Genomic DNA, 18,318 nt, shown 5'->3' with positions numbered 1-18,318 from the left:
TCCGGCTCAAGTCTCTCATTACCTCCCCTCCACTCAGTACACTCAGTGACCTGCTTGGCGGTGTTTGAACACAGCATGTATCTTCCCACCACATGGCCTTGGCCTTTGCAGTTTGCTCCTTCTTCCCACAAATTTGTCTGTCTGGCTCCTTCTCACCGAGGTCAAAGTTCAAATGCCATCTCCTAAGAAATAACCCCTGCTGTTCATTCTCTTTCCACCAGTCACTTGAGTTTTTTATATTGGTTTTTTATACTTTCTTATTCCTATATAAAACTGCTTGTTTGTTTGTTTGATGTCTGACCTCCCCCATATCCCTAGAATGAATGTTCCATGAGCTATTTGACCTATTTTAGGTATAACCCCTAAATCAGAATTCAGTACATTGGAAACATTTGTCAAACATTCGTTGTGCCTGACAAATGCCATTGCAAGGAACCTCAAGTAGGGGTGAAGAATTCAGACCCCAACTTTGAAAGTGTCCTATTTAAATCCCTCTCTACCATTCACAGATGTGTGACCTTAGACGCGTCATTTAACCTCTCTACGGCCTAGTTTCCTTTCCGCAAATGGAGATAATTACTGCATCTACTTCACAGAAGTGTAATGAAGACCATGTAAAAGGCTTAGAGTAGTGCCTGAAACATAGTAAATGCTCAATAAAGTTTAAGCATGTGGTTTTTTAAAAAGATTTTATTTATTTATTTGACAGAGAGAGAGACAGGGAGAGAGAGAACACAAGCATTGATCCCAGGACCCTTGAATCATGACCTGAGCTGAAGGCAGACGCTTAATAACTAAGCCAAACAGGCGCCCCTAAGCATGTGTTTTATATGAAAAGCCAATGAAGGCACTATTATCAAAAAGAAATAGGAAACCATCTGCTCCTCCAAAATAACAGCTAACTTCTCTGTATAGACTTAACTTACTTCAAGTAATCAAGGGATCCATCATCCAAGGTAACAGCAGAACAATGGGAAGAGATACTCAGGTCCTTAAAACGGAAGAAACTCAGGAGTGACAAAGCATGGGAGGAAAGATACTTAACAGGGTGCTGTCTAACCACGAAATAGCGCTCCTTCAGGTCTGCATCTGAGTTTTCAGCAAGGGTTTTAATGCAGAGGTGAAGACTCAGGCCAGGTGAAAAGGTCCCAGGGGACTGACATCCCAGATACATCCAACGAGCAGGTGCACGCCTGATCTCTGCAGCCCCTGCACCGTCCATTAAAGCACCTTCCTTCTGCTACACCACCACACGTTCCCCAGATCTGTCACGCTTGGCTTCTGCCTAAGTCTGAACCAAATGATGCCAATCACAGTCCCACGCTGCCTGGCAATCCTTTCCATACAGCTGACCTGAAGGAAACCTCCAGCAGAGTACAGGTGTTATCAGAGTCGACCCAGCTCTCGATCTGTTATGTTCTTAGATGCCAATTACTTGCAACCCAGAGTCCGTTTTGACCAGGGGGAAAGAAGGGATATTTGAGGTAAGAACCCTGAAATAAATAAACCTCCAACGAAGCAAGCTGTCCTGCTAGGAACTGTGTCCCTACTCTGGTACAACAGCTTACACAGACTGCCAACCAGCCAGCCTCTTCTACACACAAACATAGGCATATACATAATAGCAGTGAGTTTCTGATGTGCATTTCTCTGCCAGCAAGTGTATTATTGAAAAAATAGAGATTTGGGTTGCAGTGAAATGAGAAAGGGGGAGGCATCCCCATCAGCCAGCTACGTTTTCATCGCTGGTATCAGCGGCTCTGTTCCATCCTAAAAGGGAACTGCTCTCTTCCCCCATCATCATGTCATTTTTATTATGCCAACAAATGATAAGGCAAAAACCCATCATCACAAACCAACCTGTGAAAAACCAACTAACAATATGAAGTCGAAAATGAAGAAGAAAGTCTTGCATTTCCTTTTACCTGTAGGGGGAAAAATGATGAAGCCCAAGGCAAGCCCCCATCACCATTCAGCAGTCCATCTTACTTTAAAATATACAGCACACAGGCTGAACAGGAAGATTTCTGCTATGCACGGCAATTGTTCCATTTTCTGTATTTCGTAACCTGCAATTTTGAAGCCATGCTTGGTACACACGCTTGTAAAATAGTCATATCAGATAAAAGCAGAGGGATGCTAAACTATTGGAAAATAAATCAAATTCTCAGCAAGCAGTTATATCCATCATGTTGCAGCAAGCACACGTATAGTTTAAGCTCTGCGCGCACAGTCTATCCATTGTAATGATTTGGGGTCAGGATCCTGCCACATGCATTTAGCATTCACTAAGAAGTAAGCCCGGGAGTGTAGCAGGAGAGAGTACAGAGCGGTAGCTCATGGTCCTGGAAGTTGCCCTCGGTGCATGGTGCATTCATTTTGAGTACAGCCATTGTATCTAAGTAACAAAGCAGAGAAGAATTAACGCATGCATAGAACTTGACCATTTACAAGGTGCTTACATGATGAGCATTATCTCACTTGATCCTTGAAAGAACCTTAGGAGACAAATGGAAAAAAGCACGCATGTGTTAGAACAGCCAAAGACATTTGGGAACACTTATAAAACGTTGAGAAAAAATTCTGAAAACCCATCCACAGCCACTCCCCTCCAAACTTGCGGGGGAGGTGTGGGAAGGCTGTTTCAGCAACATCTTATCCTGGATCCAACAGATTCACGTTCAACTATAGTGAATCTTCCATGGCTTTGGCTTCTTTTCTTGTAATACAAATAGCTAGTTTATTAAATTAATTAAATAAGGCTACTTTATTAGACAATCACATAAAACTCTGTGATGCCTCATTTAAGCATGAAATACGTAAGTTATCCAGAGAGAGGAACCAAAGCTTAGAAAAAGCATTAAACAAAAGAACTGTCCATCCCAGTGTCCCTATTACAGGGCCCTAAAAACAATTTCATAATGTTCTTTTTTCTTTTAAAGATTTTATTTATTTATTTGACAGAGAGAGATAGATCACAAGCAGGCAGAGAGGCAGGCAGAGAGAGGTGTAAGCAGGCTCCCTCCCGAGCAGAGAGCCTGATGCTAGGCTCAATCCCAGGACCCTGAGATTATGACCTGAGCCAAAAGCAGAGGCTTAACTCACTGAGCCATCCAGGCACCCTTATTTCATAATGTTCTAATGTAAAAAAGAGAGAAATCAAAAAGCCAAGGGTTTTACATGGAAAAACAAACAAATAAACATAAAGCTTCAAATTCCAAACATAAATATCACAGTAAAGCCTCATAACCTCATCTAACCCTAAGTATTGCTCAAAGGTTCCATCTCTAAATACCATCAGATTGCAAGTTAGGGCTTCAACATATCAAGGCATGGGGTGGGGGGAAGGAGAAATGATTCAGTCCATAGCAGCCCTATTTCTAATCCTTGATGTACATTCTCTTCAGGACCTTCAAGGCTCAATGAGAATTCGTTTATGGATTCCTATCACATCCCATCTCTTCAATTTATATTATGAAGCCAAAGAGTTGACCTGAGCATAGCTGAGGTCATGTAAGAATAATGTTACTAGTACACTTATATAAAACAATCGAAAAACAAAAGCTGATGTATTAAAGAACCCACATAATGAACCCTTTTAATGATCCTGAAAACCCTTTTCAGGTGCTGTTCTGAAGTTTTAAAAATTCCCTGTTAATTAAAATCCTTTTCCCCAACATACAGCAATTAATGTAAATAAATACTGATTTCTTTTTCAATTTTTACATTTTTACATTTTACATTTTTAGTTTTATTTGCTATTTAAGTAATTGTGTCCTTCTCTACTTTTCAATATAAATGTACAGTATTTCAGGTGCATTACAGATGAACATAGTTATATGGCAAACTCTCCATATGTATGATATTTCTTTGGGAAAAGAGCTTTCTAAGAACAAAATAAACATCTAAAAAAATAAATAAATTTAGAAAGAAGGAATAATCTATGAGTTGGAGACTATCCTGTAGAAGACATCACATTTACCAATATAATATATAAGACTTGAGGCAATGGGGCATCTTGGTGGCTCAGTCAGTTGAGCATCTGACTCTTGATTTTGGCTCAGGCATGATGTCAGGGTTGTGGGATCAAGTCCCCCACCAGGCTCTGAACTCAGCAAGGAGTCTGCTTGGGATTCCTCTCTTTCTACCCCTGCCCCTACTCATACTTGTACACTCGCTCTCATAAAAATAAGTAAATAAAATCTTAAAAAAAAGATTCGAGGCAATACAATAAAATTTAGAAAATGTATTTTCATATTTCATGAAAGGGAGGGAAACATAGCCAAGAATCCGGTGACAGCAAGTACCAATGAATAACTATTGACTCTCTATGAAGCTGATTATAAATACCAGGGTTGCCAAATATGAATTGAAGAATAAATCCGTCCAATTTATTAGTAAAGTAGACACTTGCTCAAAACAACTTAAAAAAAAAAAAAAAGGTGTTCTAGGAACCAGTACTATTTCTGTGCATTTAGAACCAAAAAGGGCAATCAAAATGAAATCAACCAGAAAGATCTAGAGATGACCTTCCTCTAAAGAGTAGATGTGGTCTGCTTGAAATCCCTCAGTTCTCAGGCTGAAACTGTAAGGCAATTCCAAGGACTCCCACTCAGTCTCTTATAGTTCTGGAGCATAACTTCCCCTGCCCAGAGTTAGCCAAGATATGTCATGCACCCACCTGTCACATTAAGAAATTAAAGGACACATCAGGTCCTGCTGAAAAGGATGTTCAAAAAAATCTAATACTGTTTCCCACACCCTACTCCTTCCAACCCCATCTTTGAGTTCTAAAAAAACACAAGTAGATCTAAGATCATCTTTGGTTTAAGTGCCCACCACTGATGAACAAATGACACATGACCTAAATGATCGCTGCTCCCCATGTCTTCTATTTCTACAAATTCAACTCCAGCCTCTACAGAGAAGCAGACCCAGGGTATGGTCACCATGTAATGAATCTTTCCAGGATCCTGATGAATTTTTATCCCCCATTTTGAAATCATCTTTCCCAAAACCCTCACCCATAAATGAAACAAGGTCACTGAACTGGGAGGAAAGCAAGTTGAAAGAAAAACTCTATGATACAGGATAAATTGGAGATCCCTAAACTCGACCATTTGAAAGCACTGTCCCACTGGGATAGCTGCACTCCACCTTCCAGGAACTTTTGATCCAGTATTTAGGAGGGTAGGAGTCACTTATCATGGCCCTTTTTAAAAAGACATCGGGGATGGCAATGTTTGTGACATTAATAAGGTAGTTTATATAGCAATTTCAGTCCAAGGAGCTCTAGGATCATATTATAAGTCTTGGGGTTTTAGAATTTGGAGATTAAATGTATCCTCTTTATAGGTTTTTATTCAAATGTTAAGTATTATGCCTACACACTTAAAAATGTGCCATGGAAGTTATGTTAAAACTTTCAGTAAATATCCGTACTGGAAGGAAAAATCTGTTCTCCAAGAAATTAATGACTAAAACTTAGTAGAGACTTAATAAATACATCTCAGATAAATGAATGAAGTGTTATTCAAAGGGCATTAATTTGCTCTAAACCTAATGCTGTGTCCATGCACATTATCCCATCAGTCAAGTATTGCTCTTGTTCTATGAACAAGGAAAGAGTGACTTGCCCAAGGACACACAGCTGATAAGCGGTAACACTGGACCTTGGAGAAGACACCATGTGTGATTGGAAATCAACATGGGGCCAGTGTCCCCGAACCTAGCTTCTCACTCTGGCCATGTCTCCAATAATCTGTGACCTTTTGTATGGGGTCTTAACTCATCTTGTCCTCAGTTTCCCTAGATGAGGTTCTCAAATACTAAGATTCCATGAATGCATTCCCTCCAGCACCTGCATTCCAGTTAAAGAGCCTTTCAGACGAGTGGCGGGATGAAACCCTCCCAGATGCGATGAAACCACATAGTTCTTCTGTGTTGCAACACTCACGTGTTAGTCATGCCTTGAGTGCACTACCTTCATTTTCTAATCCATGCAAGTGCTTAATTTGTTGTATGTAATTTGTTCCCTTTCAAGTTAATACCCCTGTATTATAAAAATCAATAAACACACATTGAAAATAATTACAAAGATATAAACCTCTTACTTTGCAAAAATACGTGGTAACGCATGCATTTTTCTACTCAGCAACATTTACTATGTGTTAAAATGATGCTCTGTGCAATCTTAGGCAGAAGAAAATGTTTCCTAGGGAAATTTCAAACATCTACACAAAAAAAGAGAATACACATAATCAACATAACGATCTCAAGAATGGAATCCACAGAAATGAAATCGCCTCCTTTGGTTCTTCGGGGAGAATAGCTAGTTAAAGATAAAAATCGATGCTAGGGAGACGGTGGCTTCACTAGACAGCATCAACTTACTGCTGTTCCATGGGTACGTTTGTTTATGGCTTCGCTACAAAAGCGTTGTGGGATCAATGAAGTTGTTGGAGGGCCCTGGATTTCTGACTCTGTAGCACTCGAGTGCCAACCCAATGCGGGCTGGTGAGGCAGGCAGCTGGGCAACGCAGGCCCACACGGTGGAAGCTTGTTTCCTGGGCTGTAGCCACTGCACCCCAGGAAGCCTTAAAGCCAGACTCCAGTGGATTCAGCATTACACGGAGTGTGCTTCGTAAGACACTCATTCAGGTCAATTAAATGTGAGGAATATTGCATCTCTTTTCCCTTTTTGAAGAGTTAGGAGGCACATTAGCATATTAAAGTCTCTAAGAAGTCCTTTGTAAAGACATATACTTAAATTGGTTCGGGTCACAATCTCCAAATTTCTTTGCCCCTAGGAGCCCTGCCACCCTGATACATATTAAGACCTCCCAGAGCATCCCAGGGAACACACTCTCTGTAGCCAGGTCTCGAGCTGCTGATTCTCTGACAAGACTGAACAAGAGAGGGAAGAGGGACCCCGTTTGTAAATCACGTACTGTGGACCCAGCTTTCCTCTCTGGACTTTCCATACTCAATTTCACTTGATCCTCACAACAGTCCTTTGAAATAGCATCTTATCCCCGCCTGACAAATAAGGGAACTGAAAATTATATGTAAGATTGGCTAAGAAAGATGCTCACAAAGAAGTTTTAAAAATCAAGATAAAACAAATACATTAAGACGGAGAGAGAGAGAGAAAGATGGAGAGGAGCAGAGGGGCAGAGGGAGGGAGGAGAGAGAATCTTTGTTTTTACTTTTTTATTTAAATTCAATTAATTAACATATAGTGTATTAGCAGTTCAGGTGGAGGTCAGATTCATCAGTCTTATATATAGGACACTTAGTCCTCATTACATCACATGCCCTCCTTAATGCCCATTACCCAGTTACCCCACCCCCCACCTCCCTCCCCTCCAGCAACCCTCAGTCTATTTCCTATGATTAAGAGTCTCTTATGGTTTGTCTACCGAGGAGAGAGAATATTAAGCAGGCTCCACACCCAGCATGGAGCCCAACATGGGGCTCCATCTCAAACCCAACATGGGGCTCCATCTCACAACCCTGAGCCGAAATCAAGAGTCAGATGCTTAACTGATTGAACCACCCAGGCGCCCCCAAAATATATATTTTACATGTGTACATTTATTCATTATACGTAGTGTAAATTGTTAACTGGCAGCCTATAGGGTTGTTTTGTTTTGTTTTGTTTTTTACTCCAAAAAATGTTAGCTACCAGCGTTTAAAATCCAGAAGATCTCAAATTTAAGGAAAAAAAATCAGAACTTTTAGCAATGAAAGGCTACTTCCTCTGCATAATGTTCTGTTGATGTAAAGTAGTAGCTGTCCCTTTGGGTAAAGCCCACCAAATCCCCAAATCCCACCAGCTGACTTGCCTCACGTATGTGAGCTGTGTCGTCCTTCCAGACATTCAAGCATGTGATGTCTGGTCTAGAATGATATATACCAAAATGCTCTGTAATAAAGAGTACTGTGTTTCGTCCTAGGTTACAACCAATCAGAACATCTCTAACCCTCTCAAAACTCATATTCCAGCAGGAAAGACAGGAATTTCATAATTGTTTGGAAAGTATTGAAAGATAAGAAAACCAAGAGGGACCTTGGGAGCTCAAGATAGGAGCACACAGAGGGAGTGATTTTTTTTAAGGATTTTTTTTTATTTTTTAAAGATTTTATTTATTTATTTGACAGAGAGATACACAGCTAGAGAGGAAACACAAGCCGGGGCAGTGGGAGAAGGAGAAGCAGGCCTCCCGCTGAGCAGGGAACCCGAGGTGGGTCTCAATCCCAAGACGCTGGGATCATGACCTGGGCTGAAGGCAGATACTTAACAGCTGAGCCACCAGGTGCCCTGAGGAAGTGGTTTTTAAGCAAAGAACCGAAAGCTCAATAGGCAGTGTCCAGGAAAACAAATAGATAGAGAGTATCACAGTACATCCCCATCTGTAAGCACCTACTACCCACAACTTCTATGAGCTCTTAATAGGGTGGGGAGATAAGACAACCCAGCCATCACAAAGACACACAGGATGTTGATGATTGGTGTCAGGTTTAAGGGTTAATTAAGAGCTAGGTCCTGAGGCAAGGAGGTTTTCTTTCATAACAAAGTGACCAGCAAGAAGGCTGAGAAAAGAATACGATATGGTCCTAAGAGCAGAGTGTCCCCAAATGCATTCCAGACCCATCCCCATCATGCACTGGATCCCTGTATACAAGCCCCACGTTCACAAGGAGCCCCCAGACTCAACTTGCACAGAACTGTGTTAAGTGAGCATATACCAGGGAGGTCAAACGGCTGTGGGAACAAGCAGACCAGGGAGTGAGCTATGTCAGCAAGGGATACATCTGTCCCATTGCACTCCTGAAAAGTTGAATCCTCAGACTGTACAGTCTTACCAGGACTTATCTTCCCAGCCAAAAATAAGGTTTGGGTTTTATGACCACTTAAAATGTTTCAGGAAATATGTCCATCAATTTAAATGTATATAATATACACATATATGTAATTTTATTTATATATTTATATATCTATTCAAATGATTATATATTTATATATGTTCACACTTAATTTGATTTAATTACAAAATAAGTGATTAGTACCCCATTTTACAGAAGACATAACTGAGGCTCACTGGTTATACCTTTTACTGAATGTTACATAGCAGTAGTAGTAAGTAGAAGAGCCAGGGCTGAGCCTAGACACTCCAACTCCAAAGCTTGCACCCTAAGTCAGGGTTTTGCAAACTATAGGTTAAGATCCATTACTGGGTCATAACATCTACTTAGAGGCTTACAGTAAGTGTTTTTAAGTGAAAAAAAAAAGATGCCATGCTTCACACGTAGTTAACAGTATTATTCCATGAAGTTTTTGTTTCTGACTGATGTGTCTACTAGTCCTAATGTAAAATTATTTCCTACTCTGTATCATGGTTGAAAGACTTTTAAAGCCGTTGTTCTAAGATCATATGAAGACACATAAAAAGCAAATCACATCCACTCTTATATTTTGCAATTGACCCTTTTGGAAAGGATAAAATTACATGAAATGAGGTCTGCTCTGCAAAATTAGTGGATTTATGATCACTTAGTAGAAGAGGGGTTGAAGATAAAGATTTAAGAATTAATTATTTGAAATGGTAGGCTATGGCATGCTGACAAACACCCAGCTTAAAATCACAAAGGTTTACTTTTCAAAATCATGACTTGTGCCGGTGTTCTGTGTCATATTTGCTAGGACACTTGGCAGAGGACGCCTGTGCTTCAGAAAGTATTTTCACAATCCCTTTGTCACTGAGGAGGAAATGTGGAGAATAATGCATTGTCTCTTAAGCCTCCATACTGAAGTTACACATGTCACTTCTTGGGTTTTATCAGCGAAGCAAGCCACGTGGTCATATCTAATTTCAAAAAAGCAGCAAGTACATCCTACCATAATGTGTCTGGGAAGCAGAAACCCAAAACATTGGATGACCAGCACTGATGACTGCCACAGGAGTCACTGTCATGTAGACATGTAGACAATAGTTGAAACTATGAAAATGAATGAGATCTTCTACTCCCAAGAAGGGAAGAATTACAAAATAAAATTTAATAATATCACCCCTAGACTCTTACTTCCAAAGACCCTACTGGTAGTTTAAGTTCAAGATGTCCTAAATCAAACTCAATATCCTCCCTACAGACTGAATTCCTTTTACTGGCACCTACATTTTGATTAATATCATCACCATTCACTTGGTTGCCCAAGTGAGTCATCTTGGAGTCATCTTCAACACCTGCTTTGCCTTCACTGGCACAGTGAAATCAATCACAGTCCTACCTCCAATAAATATGTCACAAATCCACCTTTACTTCTCTATTCCCTCTCTGCTGCTTTGATGCCAGTCCCCATCATCTCAACCAAGCCTAGCTATCTGAATAAGGCTATGTTTCTTTTATATAATATCAAATTTGGATATCTGTCTTTTTAAAACTGACTTGTTCTTATGCCATATAGAGTTTCTATAATTTTCCTTATTTTTCTTTTTGGAATTTTGCAAATACCTTTTCTTGAAAACTCCCCCTATTGTGGAAAACTCCAGGTATGGATATGTTTACAGAAGAAGAAAACATTTAGAGAAAACTTAAGAAAAACAGGGAAAGAGGAACAAGAGCCAGGGATAGATAGATAGATAGATAGATAGAGATAGAGATAGAGATACCTTATCTCAAAAGAAAGTCACCTTTTAAAGTTCTTCTCCCTGCCTTTAACTTGGAGGGTTTATAGTTTTAAAGAAGGAAGCTGATTCCTTGTGGAGAATATTCTATCATGTTCCAGGAGTTAAAATGGTGAGACTGAGGAAAAGCTCCAAGGAAGTTAAAAAAAAAAAACAAAAAAAAAAAAACAGAAAGATAAGGAGTAAACTTTGGGATGTGCATATGCTGATGGGTGAAAAGTGAAAAGCAAGCAAAGTCAGAAAAAGAGGAAAGAAATGGACAGAAGGGTGGGAGAAGCAGGGCGATGAAATGTGTACCAATAGAAGGATAATCAACCGCTAAATGCAGATGCAGTCCAGAAGGAAGACAACCGCAAGAGCTTTTGATTTGGTCATTGGGTGGTTGGCTCCTTGGAGTCAACAGTTGCAGCTGGAGCGTGAAGAGGGGAGCTAGAATGCAGGCTGCAAGAAGTAAGGGGATGGTCCTGTGGTGGCAAAGGTAGCACACTCCACCAAAAAGTTTCCTGGTGAGGTCCGAAAGAAAGACAGCTCCATGAGACAATGAGATGAAAGAAGGGTATTGTCCAAGGCAAGGAAGACATGAACATTATGATTTTTTTTAACCAAAGGGAAACAGAGAAGAGGGTGAGATTGAAAATAGTAGAGAGAAAAGGTACCTATTGGAAAAATAATCCTTTCCTCTAGTCCACCCAGCCACGCATAACCCATTGGTAGAATAAGAGCTAAGGAGAAGTAACATAGTATTTTCATCATTTCATTTCTTTTCTGCCATAGCCATTTAAATTGCCCATTACTACACATAAAATTTTTTATATAATAACTTTTTTAAAAAGGCTTAAAAAAATATTTCTTGATAAGAAATCTTCTAAGAGGTATTTTTGGTAAGGTTTTAAAGCCAGCCTCTCTCCTCCCCTCAAAAAACCTGTTTTATGATATACCGATATGGTATGAAATAATAATATTATTAGCTAGCATTTATTTCATCCTATCGTTCTTCAAAACTCTTATTAATTCCCAACACAAACTTATGAAGTGGTTACCATGTCCATTTCCTGAATGAGAAAACTGAGGTCATAGTGACTTCCTAGGGTCATATTTACTCCACTAGGGTCTAGGGTTTTCATCCACTGTGGTATAATGACTAAGTTAGCAATTCATCATCATACATAAGAGCTAACAAAAACTTTGGAATTTTACTGGCTTCAAAATATTTTAAAAAGATCAAGAAGAGGGTATAGAGTTTCTTTTCTTAGACACTAAGTTGAGAATCAAATAATAGTTACAATATTTGTATTCATCTTCCACAAGCAACTGATGAGATTCTCTACAATTTCATCAACACGGTGTATCATCAAACATAAGGAATTTTGCCAGTCTGAAAGGTTAAAAAATGTCATCTCAGAGCAGATTTAATTTGCATTTTTTGTGTGCAAAGTCTAGGATATTTTTATATGTTGAAGAGCTATTGGGATTTCTTTTTTTTTTGTAGTCTACATATATCCTTTTTCCATTTTTGACTATATCATTGTCTGTTTCTTATCCATTTCTTCCTTGTTGTATATATTAGAGTGATTAACCCTTTAGAAGTTGAAAAATTTTGCAATTAATATGTCTTTTGACTTTGATTATGGTGTTTTATACATGCAAAAGTTTTTTTTAACATAGTTGAATTCTTCATGCTTTTCTTTTAGATTTTATCTTATTGTCGGAAAGATTTTTCCATTCTAAGGACTTAAAGGAATTTCCTTTGCCCTTGTGTTTTCTTCCAGTACTGTCAACACTTCCTTTCTTACCTGAAATATTTGATCCATTTGGAATGTATTCTACTATAATGGTTTAGGAGATATAAATTTTTTTCCAGATTTTTCACATTAGAGTTTGAAACATTAATTTTAGAATAATCTACTTTCACCATGTACTAAATTCCCATATACATTGAGATCTATTTTTGTGGATATCTGGCTATGTGGTGACTTTCTGCTTTGTTTCATTAATCTATTTCTACTCATTTACCTACCACACTGCTTCATCTACTTAAGCTTTAAAAGATGGGTTGATACACGGTATCACCTGATACATTTCCTTCCCAACACCACCACCATTGTTCTTCCTTTCAGAGTTTTGTTGGCTACTCTTAATTTTCAGGGTGAACTTTGAAATTGAATGATTTGTTTCAAAAATCAAATTATTAGTTTGATTAGAGTTAACTTAGGGGGGGAAATGACATCTTTATGATGTTAAGTATTTCTATCAACCTGTTTTCGAAGTTGTTTCGATTTTCTAAGGAGTGTTTTAAAGTGTGTTATTATCTATTGCTTCTCGGCCTTTTGGCTAAGATCAAGTGTAAAGTGTGTTATTATATTTATTGTCATTCAAATAGACCATTTTAACGTGGATTCTTAGGTATTTAGTATTATGAGTTGCTACTATATGGGGTATTTTTTCGATCCTCTGTCCTGTTTGTATATGAAAGCTATTAATTTCTTTGTACTAAGTTTGTTCCCACTAATTGCTGAATTCTCAATTTGTAGCATTTTTTCCAACTAATTCTGTTGGAAATTCCAGGTAAAAGATTATATATTATCTGCAAATAATGTTAGTTTTATTTCCTTCTTTTCAGGTACTTGCTTTGGCTAGTACTTCTCAAGGAATGTTAATATTAGCAATAGCAGATATCCTTGACTTTTTCTTCTCTTTAAAAGGAATGCCTCTGCTGTTTGCCATTCAGCTTGATTCTGGCATTTCCACTGAGCCAAATGTATTTTACCATATTAAGGAAATATTAGTCTATTCTTATATTATTAACTGCTTTATTAGATCAAAATTTGAATCCTTCAACACTGTGACAGACTTAAACATGAGCACAATTGATACTTTTTCCTCTAGAGAAGTGGTGTCTCTGCCTCTTGTCTTGAGTCTGGGTGGACCTGGGCTACATTAGCCCATAGACTACAGTGGAAGTGATGCTACGTGACTCCAGGGCCAGCTCAGCAAGGGCCATGCAGCTTTCTCCTTGTTTCTGGGAACACTTGCTCTTGGACTGCCAGTGTAAGAAGTCTGGTATCCCAAAGCCATCATGCCATGAGGAAGCTCGGGCAACATGAGATATCACACCTTGGGACTCTGGTCAAGTCCCAGCTGAACTCAGCCTTAGGTCATCTCAGCCCATGAGCCAACCATGCAAGTGAAGAATCTCCCAGATATTTCCAGTCTCCAGTCATTCAGATGAGGCCCCAGGTATTGTGCAGCAGAGAAAAGTCGCCTCTGCTGTTTTCTTACTCTCTCTCTCTCTCTCTTTGTCCTCCTCCTCGTTTCTCTCTCCCCTCTACCACCCAGTGGTATGTTATTATTTTTCTGTTTGTCATCTTTGTACTGCTAAATAAGCATTTCACATTTACTACTTTCTCTCTCAGCTTTAAGTAAAATAATTTGTCAGTTATTACCTATGAGGACTCAGCAAAGTCATTCTGCATTTCAGCTCATCTTTCATATTTTTCAGTGACTTCCCACCTCCCTTCTGTATTCTTCTATTTCTGCTTTGTGGTCTTCTTGCATCAAGGTAATTGCTTCATTGAGTATATTTTTATTTTAATTCATGAAAAATTGTTAGGACAAGATTTTTATCTACTTAGGAGTGCTCTCCATCTGCTGGTTAGTTGTGTTGCTTGTTCCCACATGTTTTCATTATAGGATCTTTCTATCCATGCCTTTTCCTTTGTAACTTCTCATCAGTGAACGAGTTACAGTTTCCCAAGTCAGCTATTTTCCAGAGGTTCTTTTCCTGGGGTGGGGCCACAGTGGGCTTCCAGACTTCATTGTCCTTCCCTGCTGCCCTAGAATTAGGTCTTTCTCTGCAAATACAGCTCCTCTTTGGCTCCTTTGTTCAGCCCTTTACTGTATCTGTCAGAGCCAGCTCAGGAGAGGACAAATTCCGCGCCAGCCCTGCTAACCTGGATTCCTCAACAATTCTGTTAACTTTAGCACTTCTTCAAGGGAGCCCTTCGCCTTCAGGAAGAGTATTCTTGCTGGCACCCCCTACATCCCACCATCCCCAGGATGTCTCGCCGCCATCTGTGATGCTTCTTTTTGTTTCCTCCTCTACAGCTACTACACGGTTTCATCTTCTCTTGGCAGCTCTCACAGGTGTTGCAGTCTGTGGCTTATATTTGTCTCCTGGTTGGGTTTTTTTTTTTTTCCTCTCTCTTTTCCTTTTGTATGATCCTTAAGACAAGGGGGGAAGTGCTGCCATGCACAGCCTCATGCATACCAGAATTCTGACATAATCTCGAGAAGCTTTATGCTTCCCATTTTATCATGGTTAACTTTGGTTTTGTCACTCTGGTTTTAATGAATTTACCCTCAATAAAAATAGTTCACTTTCTTCTCACCTAGTGTGTGTATAAAACTGGTTTAGTCCATCAGAGGCTTTCTTAGCTAGAATAAACCATCTCATCTGGGAAAGCATAAAAATAATGTAAAGGGAATGATAAACCCAGATGCAATAGAATTCTTCCACTCAGTCAATCTTGAAATGGAAGCAGGATTATTGCAAACCAACTTATGATGCCTTACCAGCTGCTGAATTGGAGCCCGCTTTAACTCTGCAAGATGACAGGATGAACTTATTTTCTTTCATGTAATGAAACCAGGATCTTTCATGGTCAGTAAGAGTGTGGAAGCATCTGGATTCATTGACTGCAACAGACCTTAATAGTGTGTAACTCGCTGGGGGAAAATTGTGTGTATCATATTGTCATTTTGCATCTGTTACTCTGATTAGGATCATTGTAATACATTCAAATTCATTAATGGTGGCTACTTTGGATCCCTAAATAATTAATGGAATCATAGGTGTCTCCCTGAGCAACAACCCGATGGCACTGTGTATTAGGCAGTGCTGTGAGTTCTGAATAAACACTTCTGACACAGCTGCATCTGTTTCGCCAGGCACCTCCTCTCGCGCAGGCTTTCTTAGCCAAGCCTGCCAAGATGGGCAGAGCCAAGAGTGGAAACCAAAGGGGAGAGGAAAGCAGACCCCGTGCCTCATCACGCTCTGAGACACAGGCTGCCAGGTCCCAACTCATCCAATCCCAAACTAACTTGGATTTGGACATGGGCAGCACAGCTGACTTTCTGGATGAGAGCCAACGAACTGAGTCATCCAGTGACTCAGACTCTCTGGAATTCAGCATTTTAATAGCCACCCCAGTGATTCTTATGTGCCCTAAAGATCCAGAAGCTCTGGATAGAGACCTTTTGCCTAGGGGGAAAAAAAAAAGTTAGCAAGATGGACAAAACATGTTGTGAATCTTAGTCCCCTGGGCTGCTAGCATGTTGTATGTGATTTTTCCTTACCCCACTGCCTCATAGGGTTTCAAGGTTTGAAGGAAACCTACTTCCTACTTACAAAAAAATCCCTGCCTCCTCCACCTGATTTTGTTATTTGCTCTCCCCAGTCCAGCACCTACTCTGAGGATAATTAGCTGACCACACAGGAAGCAAAAATGTTAATATTTGGAGATTTTTTTCTGAGAGTGAACTTAAAGGCATACAAAAGAAAAGCTAATTTATTAGGCCACAATTAAAAACGCACACACGATTAACTATGGAAGTGCTTGTTTCCCAATATCCTGAGGACAGTGATTCTTGGCAGATTTTTCAATTTATCTGCATTTCATCAAAGTAGAAGACTCTACAAATACAGGGCCATGGCCTCCCCTGGGGCTCTGCAGAGGTCATGAAAACCTCTTATCTTCACAAACTGCAAATGTTAATAAAGATAATGCCTGAGTCAGGAACTGCGGAGTTAAAGTGTATTTGTAAATGTCCCGAAAACTAGATGGAAAGAGGAGGAAGAGAAAGAGATGAAAGCAGAAAGAGAAGGTGGAGAAGAGGAGGGGAAGAATGGGTCAAGGAACTCTGAAGCAATTTACATCCCAGAAATCCCCCTGATCCTGTGGATGGGAGCCAGCATAGGTGAGCTTTCTGCAAAACCGCATTTCCAGATGCCCTCCAGAAAGTAGCCATAGATGAGCTCAGTAGCCCCACTCATGTCCACCACTAGAAAAATTGATACATAGATGAGCTCAGTAGCCCCACTCATGTCCAACACTAGAGTATCAAAGTAGTCAAAGGGAGCCAGATGATTCTTGCCGACTCCAGATGTCCAAGTTACTACTCACACTGCAAAATGTCATGAGCCCATGAAGCTAATACAGGGCAGGCAAGAGACACCACTTGCAAATGGAAAGGAGTATTGAGAGAAGAACACATTTTAGCAAAATATCACTGGTTAGCCACAGTTGTCAGGCCTTATTAAGTGTCAAGCATTAATTTATTTAAATTTTATCCTGTTGCAAACTCTCCAGATTACACTCATTTTCCTGATGAGACAACTAAATATGTGGTAAGGACCTTCATCTTGTGAGTGGTGGAACCAGCCACATACAACTCACCCTAAAGTCTATGCTTTTACACACTATCCTAGTACAGAAGATGCTGGAACCCTCCAGTGGAATAGGCTTACAGAATGACCTTCTGGGAAGATACACAGGAGGAAGAGTCACCATCTAAGGCTGACACTCAGTTTGGCTAGATGACAGCTGCTGAGAGATCTGGGGAAACCAATCTGGCCTTGGATATAGGCAGCACAGCTGGCTTTCTGGATGGGAGTCGTTAAGAATTTCTGGTTCCGTCAGACAGCAACTGCCCTGTAGTGGATATCCATTAAATAAGTTATTTCATTTTTACTTTGCCAACCTGTATTCCCAGTGGTAAATGTAATTTTGCCTGAACCATGGTAAAGGCCCCCCGCCCCCAAGATGCATGATGAATGAGTCAGTACATACATTAACTGCTGAATGAATCAACTGGTGTATACAGAACTAAGCACACCCATACTTACCCGCAGGAAATCACTGCATGTAGACCAACACACCAATCCTGCCATTGTCAGTCCTTTTCGTAGACATCAGTGCCCAGGCTCTGCATTATAAAGTATAGTCATTGTCATAGCTGCCTATGTAACAGACTGTGCCAAGAGCAGTAGTAAATGAGGTCTAATGAGCATTCCCAGCTAGTGACACACACCACCAGGGTTTTTGTCCATGCACATTCGTTTTTAGCATTTCCTCGCAGTGCCCCTTTACACAAGAATCAATCCGGACTTCTAATCACTTGCTCTTTGACGTAAAGCATATGGATTTACAGCATACTTTTCAGGGCTATGGGATCTTTATCTTGGATTTTCCCAGTTTAAAAATCAATCTTAACAATCAGAGCTAATTAGAGATCAACAAAACCTTCCAATCTCTACCTAGGACCTATGAAAGTATTTTAAAACCTATACAATTTCCAACTGAGTCGAAGTTCATTTCATGGGCAAATATAGGAAGGACCCATGCTTAGCAAATAGATTCTTTAGTTGCACAGCTTTCAATTAACAGATGCCTTCATGATGGAAAAAAACAAAGAACAAGAAGTTAGACCTCCTAAGTTTGAAAAATGTTTTCACCACTATTAGGTGTGACTTTGAACAAATCACTAAGCCACACTAGAGCTGTTTGTCCCCCTGAGAGATGAAGTGTTGATCTCTCTGCTAGTTCTATAAACACACAGTATTATTTATTAT

The 18,318-nt window shown here is 39.8% G+C and overlaps 1 pseudogene; it reads left to right on the top strand.

Moving 5' to 3' along the window:
- The first annotated feature begins 12,999 nt into the window (after positions 1 to 12,999).
- Positions 13,000 to 13,075, top strand: LOC123387469 (annotated as a pseudogene).
- The last annotated feature ends 5,243 nt before the right edge of the window (positions 13,076 to 18,318 follow it).

The sequence above is a fragment of the Mustela putorius genome, unplaced genomic scaffold (genome assembly GCF_011764305.1).
Source record: "Mustela putorius furo isolate JIRA1106 unplaced genomic scaffold, ASM1176430v1.1 tig00003853_pilon_pilon_pilon, whole genome shotgun sequence".
NCBI classification, from domain to species: domain Eukaryota; kingdom Metazoa; phylum Chordata; class Mammalia; order Carnivora; family Mustelidae; genus Mustela; species Mustela putorius.
The sequence above is the reverse complement of the archived record's forward strand: the minus strand, read 5'-3'. Positions and strand labels throughout refer to the sequence as shown.